Source organism: Heloderma suspectum, chromosome 1 (assembly GCF_057233095.1).
Source record: "Heloderma suspectum isolate Gila_16-S chromosome 1, 16-S_ref, whole genome shotgun sequence".
In the NCBI taxonomy this organism is placed as follows: Eukaryota; Metazoa; Chordata; class Lepidosauria; order Squamata; family Helodermatidae; genus Heloderma; species Heloderma suspectum.
The window spans coordinates 59313870-59321412 of NC_139458.1; the positions used below are offsets into that span (position 1 = coordinate 59313870).

Below are 7543 nucleotides of genomic sequence, written 5' to 3' on the forward strand. Positions count from 1 at the left end.
CTTTAACATGTCTCTCAGCTGTTTAGGATAGGTAATATCTTCTAACTTTCTCAATCCTAATCTTCCTCCCCTCCTCCCTCATTTTTCTTCCTCTTGTCCAAGATGGCCTTCAGTAATTTATTTGACTTTTGCATTTGTTTTCCTTTATCAATAATCCCCCCCTTTTTTTTCTAGAAAAGCTCTGATCTCAACCCTTGTTTCTCCCTCCTGGGTACCTTATGAGTGCACTTTGCTGCATGGCCCAACGTTTGTAGTAGTACCCATGTTGTTTTTCTGTTGTTTTGGTAAAACATGCTATTTTCTGGGACAGCTCTACTGAACTCACAGAAACGTGTCCTTTGGCAGAATAGAGTGAAGCAGGTCCCCGAGCACCAGAATAAGTCTACCCCCATCATTTGTGTTCCAGAAGGATCTACTCCCCAAATACGATAAAAAAAATAGGTTTTGAATTTGTGCGAGTGTGTATGATCTCCTGGCCAGTCAGTCCTGTGAGTTTGCCAGTGCTAACCATCTGGGGTGAACAAATGATCCATGCTGTCAAAGTGGATTCCAATTTGTTTACTAGCCCACAGTCCAGCAAGGGGTGACACACTTATAATAATAGACACTTTTACATTATCCACAACCCTTTTGCACACATGACAATTGCTGAATTGGAGTGCTCGTACTGGAGAGAAATGTGAGAGTGCACTTGGTTCTACTGTTTCAACAAGCCTGTTCAGAATTCAAACCACAGCTTTGAGAACACCTGCTAGCATTTTTTTTTTTAAAGTATGTCTTTAAGATGATCATGTAAGCCACATAGTAGCCCTATTCAGGTGTTCTCTTACTGGGCTTAGCTAACACACAAGGAAAGGGAGTGTTCCAGCCTTGCCTCTCTCCACTGTATCAGCTTTCTGGCTATCATGGAGAGGCCCCATGGATAGAGGAGCCCCCTCCTCTTCAGACAGTCACCCTCCACAAGTAGAGGGCAACAAATGCTGCGAAGGAGAGAGGAGGGGCCCAAACATCCCCTTTCCTAACATGTTAGCTAAACCAGGTAAGGGGATGCCTGAACAGGGCTATAGTGTCACTTAAAAAATCATATTTGGTCTCAAAAGTTTCTGTTCCCTTGCTCTCGTCTTCTTATAGCCAGTCCTTTTCTAAGTAGTGTCTTCCTCAAGTCTTCACTCCCACCTCACCCCACTTCTGAGGTTAATAATTTTCTTCCCCCTATTCAGAAAGTACATATTTAACACACCAAGTAAGTTTCCAGCAAAGGAAGAGTGTATTGCTTCATAAGGAGCACAGTATATAAAGAGCACATATTGGATTGATTCAGACATTTTGGGGAACCATGGCTTCCTGTTATGAAAACAAGACTGCACTTCCCTCAAGCTTTCATGCTGTCCCTTCCTTTTCCATCTCCCCCTCTCCATGTGATAGAAGGATATTGAAACTGCCTCCTTCCTCTTTTGAACTTATTCAGTTCCTCTTTAGTCCAAACTCAGGATATAGAACAATGTGGTTTGTTGTAGCTGTGGCTATAGTTAACAAGTCAGGTTATCAAAACATAGTCTCATCCTTGTTTGTTTTTAGCTAAACACAAACCACAGTTTCCAGATTCAGACATAATAGGGTACTGTGGTTAGTTCAAAAGCTTTCTATCTCCTGTCTTGTGCCAAGGAGAAGAGGATGGGAGCAGAGTGCAAGGCTCATGCAGGCATATTCTTAAAACAGGGAACCATGATTTCTTATTATGTCTGAGCTTGGTCACAGTGTTAGCTCTCTTACCAACTTATCTCAGAGACCAGCTTCTTATTCAGCAGGAGGCAGCTGCTTAACTTTTTAATTCAAACCTCACATCATCAAACAGCTTGAACTTCTTCGTGAGCAGATTTGGTAATTTGGATCTGAGAGAAGAAAGAGCTAGATGCAGGCAGATCATTTGAGTATTAGTGAACTTTATAGCTTCATAGCACATATTCTGTACCAAAATGTAGGGGGCTGTGCCATGGTCCCCTCACCATATGAGTTAATATGAATGGGTGAACTTTATTGACATTAGCATTCTTGTTATAGTGAGCCAGTTGTATTATCACCACTCCTCTGTCATCTAAAAGAGAAAAAAGAAGAAGCTGTCTGAAGACAAATTCCTTCATTAACACTCAGTGTTAATATACCATTATTTCTACAGTCAGTTTTCTTCTGTCCAGTGATGACGTAAACTCCAATGACAACAAAATTAAGATCTTCTCTATTCTTCAGTTTTGTTTTCTAGGTTTGTGCCTCTGATATTTTAGGGAGGCTGTTCCCACCTCCTTGTTGTTGATGGATTTTGTGTAATAATATCCCAATTTCCAGAGTCAGCACCCAGAATGCCTTTATATTGTTATGGTCCTTTGCTTCTGCTATTGTATCACACGGAAAAGCAATTCTGCCTTTCCACAACAGCCTTTCCACTCGGAGAGGGCCTTTTCAGAAAGTGGGCAGAATCTATCAGAAGCCATTAGAGATCAACCCACTTTGATAAAGGTTTCTGTCATTTGCCGAAAACCTCTCCTCTCCCATCATACACATCTAATCAATCATCCTGCAGCAGCCCATTCCACAGTAGCAAGTGTTGCTACTAGTTTCTCCTCCCTGCCCAAAATAAATTCACGCTTTATATCCTTCAGGAATGATGACATATGTATAATCAGCTGTTCCCTATACAGAAGTACTGCTTGTTGATCCCATACTAGGCTGCCTTCACCCAGAGGCCTTTTGAAATTGCACCTAACTATAAAGTTGACTATTAACCAGCTGCCATGTTATGAGTGTACATGTGTTAGAGAGAACTGGGCTGGGGGAGAGGGAGAATGTGCTCAGTGCATTGTTTTTAAGTTTACAGTCCTAGCTGATAATGTGTGTTAAAGGGTAACAGAACAGACAGATGTGAGCAGGTGGAATAAGAGAATGAACTGGATATGTCATATGTCATTGAATGCTACAAAATCCTTTAATAAACTCTTAAAAGTGGAATGACTATGTATTAAGATAAAGGTGTCTGCAGCCCTATTCAGGCATTATTACCTTAGCCTATTGCGGAAGGAATGGGGTCATGCACACTAGTCCTACCTTCAACATACCCCCCGCACACACACACACACACACACACACATGCACACACACCAGCTCCACCCCAGACCTTCTTGTGTTGAGCAAGAAGGCCTGAAGGCAAATTCTTCTCATGGCTTTGCTCAGAATTAGTGCTGTGCTGAAAATTTCTCCCACATGTTTTTCGGCCATTCTCGTTCAATTTGATCGAAAAGAAATTGCTTTTGAAAAGAAATTCAAAGGAGGAGAAATTTCAGAGAAATTCTCATGGGTTGGGTTTGGGGTTCTTGGCCTTACCTTACTTGTGAGGTGGCTGAGGAGTGTGCGTGAGTGTCCTGTCTGTCATTGTACAGTAATCTCTGTGGCAGCACGTAGCCTCCTTGGCTTTCCGCACTTCAGTTAAAGCCATCCTGAGGCAATTCCTCCCATGGGGCTTTTTCAGTTCAGGAAGTGCAAGTGGCCTGGGAGGCTGCAGAGCAGTGGAAAGATATGTAATACAGAGAGAAAACACACACAACACTCTCGGACACCTTGCATTGATTAGGTAAGCTCAAAAATATCACCAAAAGAAATTCAAAATTCTGCTTCAAGAAAGTGAAGGCCTCAACATAGTTGAAGCTGTTACCACTTACAGAAGCAGTGCGATAAACCAAAAACCCTGAGGAAAAAAGAAAGCACCTGTGTTATAGCCCCTGCCAATAGCGAGCCCTATCTGTGAGAAACTGTTGGAGAATTTCTCCTCTCCTAGGAGAAATTCAGTGAAATTATTCCCCCAGTTTTTCTGCCCAGAAATAGACTGGAGAATTTTGAGAGGCCATTTGCACACAGCTCTGCTTAGAATCCCCCTTCGGGCTCAAGGTGGGAAGGTCGAGTGGAGTGGGCACATGCAGAGACCTTGAGGGTGGGGCTAGCATGCATGGCATTCTCCTTCTGCCATTTGTTTTGGTAATCACGTGTCAATAAGGCTTGTGATACATCTGTATCTAACATGTATTATGGATGTTAGTGGTAAATGTCTGTTAAGGAGGAAAATGGGTGCACAATGACTTTTGATGGGTAGTGCTAGGAGCTCTCCATCTGGAAGCGCCATAAGAGGCTTTGTAGAGGTTCTAATTCCTATATTTACATTAACCAAAGATGCTGGACACAGTCTTTTAGGAAGCAGAGCTACAGTACTTAGCTTCTGCTGTATATATGGGAGGAAATGAAAACAAAGAGATCCCTATTAATCTACTTTGATTAATCAGGCTTTACTATGCTAGAATTAGCATTTATTTCTTGAATAAAAATATGGTCTGATAGAAATAATCTTCTTAAAAGACAACACTCGTTATGACAAGCTTTATTTTTAAACAATAGGAAATATTTGAATAGCTTAGGCTTTAACACTGCCAAAGCAAGAATGCCTAACAAAAGAAAGCTCAATTCCTGCCCATAGTAACTGCCCAACAATTAATCCCACCTACTGTATATTTTTCCAGTTAATAAATCTTGGTGGGAAGGCTCATCAAGCAGTTGCAAAAAGTTCTGCATTATTTTTGAACTAGATGTGATCAGAAAGTACAAGCTGTTAAGATAAACACCGTCTCCTCACTGAAGTCTAATGAGATGTGAAAAAGGCAACATTCTAACTGTTCATTGAAACTGAAATATTAAGGGATGCCGTGAGATGTTGTTTTAATGAAAGCAAGTCACTTGTGTATTTCTTAAGTTTCATACCTTGGGCCCATCAAATATAGCAAGGTGCATTTTGCAGGGCTCTGAAATGGCTCTTTCAATCCCTCCTAGGTATGAGATCATTTGGGCGTTAGCATTCGAAAAAAAAAAAATCATCAGCATTTCAACCATCATATCTACATCTACAGTATATACCCATTTCATCAACAGGGATGTTTAAGAGTATTTTTTTGTGTACTCCAAAATTTTCTTTGCATATCCCACTTAGAGCAATGGCCCTTTGCAACAAAACTCAGAACTGAAGAGACAGCACACCGAACACTGGGTAAACTAACTTTATTAAATTACACCAAGAGGTCTGCAATGGTGAAAACTGCACAGGTTTTACTAAGGTTATCTAGTGAGGGCAAGCCTAATCCAGCCTGGAGGTCAAAGACAGCCAAATGGCCCTGCTGCTGCCCCTTTAAGTATTGAGGAGTGCCCTCCTGAGGCTCAGTCCCATGGGTCCCAAGATTCTGACACCTGCAGACCCCAAAGGGTTGCTTTCCCTTCCAGTGGCAGGGCCCTAAGTGGCAGATCCCTGAAATCCCCTTTCACCTTAAAGGCATTTCTGCTTTCCAGGTGCTCACCAATGATGCACTCCCTATGTGCCCTACCCACTCTGCCCACCCATGTTCGGATCACTTCTGACTTACTTGAAGGCTCAGTACAGAGTATGTGAAATAACCAAAGAATCTTGCCCCCAATCTGTCTGTTTGGCAAAATAATCCCCCTTAGTCCTTAAATGACCAATACTATCCACACTGAATCATTCCTCGGGGCGGGAGGGTAGGGGCCAACAAATAGCAAGTGCATCTAGGTATGCACAGGGCCTTCTTAAATAATCTGGCTAAGCCTATCCAGTGCCAGCATAGGGATGCAATGTGCATCTGTGCACCATCATTGCATGCCTGTCTCCTTCTGGGACCAGCTGCAAAAGCTACCTCCCTGCACAACAGCTATGGCCTGCCGAGGAGAGTATTGGGTTGACGTATAGGATTTTATGTCATAAATTAGCACTAGCACAATAATTGGATCAATTTGGCTGGAGAGTGGGTGACAAGTGTCACTGTGCTAATTTTTTTGATCTATTTATTTTCAACCATTCATGGGGTGGGGGGAAGAAATTGCATGCAAGAATTGTGGGAAGGGGTGAGAATTTAGGATACATTTCTCAATGTCTGTGTTTACCTTACTGTAAGGAGATTGCTGAGGGGTGGTCCTCATCTTCTTTTGGACTTTTAACAACAACAACAACAACAACAACTTCCTTAGCTTTCAGGCACTCATCAGGTGGCAGCACTGGAAAGCCCCAAGGAAGGAAGACCTGGTTAAGTCCTCCAGGGGACTTGTCAGAAAGTTCAAGCAGCCAGACAGGCTACATGGACAGAACAGGATAATAATTGTAAAATAAAGAGCACACTCTCCATCATCACCCTCAGCTACCTCCTTACAGTAAGGTAACCACTGAAGCCCTGCAGCCTGAGAAATTTCTCCAAAATTCTCAACATCCCTGCAAAAGTGGCAGAAAAACTACTGCCTCTCTTTCACAGGGAAAAGAAGAGGTTGTGAAGGGCAGGTGGAGTTTTGCCACAGCGCTAGCAACAAGTATGCTAGCAACAAGGGAGCCTATAACCATTGCCTGATAAGATTTCAGCAGTAGACTCTGGGGGTCCATTCAAAATCAGAGGCATCCAAACACAAGGAGTTAAAGAGAAATCTCTAAAGAAATTGGAGCAGAAAGGGGCCTTTCGTTATACTCTCAGTAAGGAAGTCAATATTATTGCTCTGTACACAAAACAGCAAAATGAGCAGAAGTAACAAAGGCTCTCCATCGTTTGTGCAGTTTCTTCAGGGTTGTTTTCAAGCTTCATTGCTCTTCTGCACAGCAAGGTGAATAAGATGTCAATGGGATAGATTTAATATGTTCAGGGTCTGCGTCATTTATAATATTTGCCAATTCTTCATTAAACAGATCGACATGACTCAGCTTTCAAGGTCAGTTAAATTTGATAAGGATGGGAACAAAGGTGAGGGAGCTGCTCTCAGAGATAATCTATAAGTAGTTCAAAGATTATTGGCCCTGATATTTTTAAAAGGACATATCTCTGAACTTGGAAAGAAAGAAAAAAAGCTAGATTGGACAAAGAAATTTTAGAGAAATTAAACAAGTGAAAAAAGGGGGGAATCAAATCCCCAATTCAGTCAATGAATGGAAAGACTGAAGCAAGCAGTCCACACAGCCCCAAGCTGCGTTATTTCATGCTCTACCAGAATATGTCCCAAAGTTCTCTTCTCCCATGAAAAAGCCTTCCACATTTTCTGCTTTATTCTCAGGGCACTTTAGAATTTCTTTTGATGGTGTTTTGAGCTTACCTCATTGTTGTGATGTGGTTGAGGGGGATGTGTTTCTTTTTTCTTTCCCATCTCTCTCTGTTGCTCTGCAACCTCCCCGGCTGCCCACACTACCTGGTCTGAAAAGGCCCCATGGGAGGAGTAGGGATGGCAGAGGAATTCATCCAGGGGGTCAAGTCCACTGAGGTTTTGGCAGCTTGGCCCCCTGGACTCTGGCTCGCTTCTCCATGAGCTGGCCTGACATGACCTGTGTGAGTCAGCCAGCTCATGGACTTCCGCTGCCAGCAAAACCCCTCATGCTCTCCATTGCCAACGCTGACACCGAGAAGGAGAGTATGAGGGGTTGTGCATCATGGCATCAGCAGAGTGGGAGCCAGAAGGGGAGTGCCGTAGT

At 42.7% G+C, this 7543-nt stretch overlaps 1 long non-coding RNA gene across 1 annotated transcript; it reads right to left on the reverse strand.

Moving 5' to 3' along the window:
• Positions 1-542: 542 nt before the first annotated feature.
• On the reverse strand, positions 543-7276 carry LOC146357279 (uncharacterized). Its single transcript, XR_014786648.1, has 3 exons — positions 7171-7276; positions 3376-3547; positions 543-2095 (listed from the first exon to the last, which is right to left on the reverse strand). It is a non-coding gene; the product is annotated as an uncharacterized LOC146357279 (long non-coding RNA).
• Positions 7277-7543: the final 267 nt, after the last annotated feature.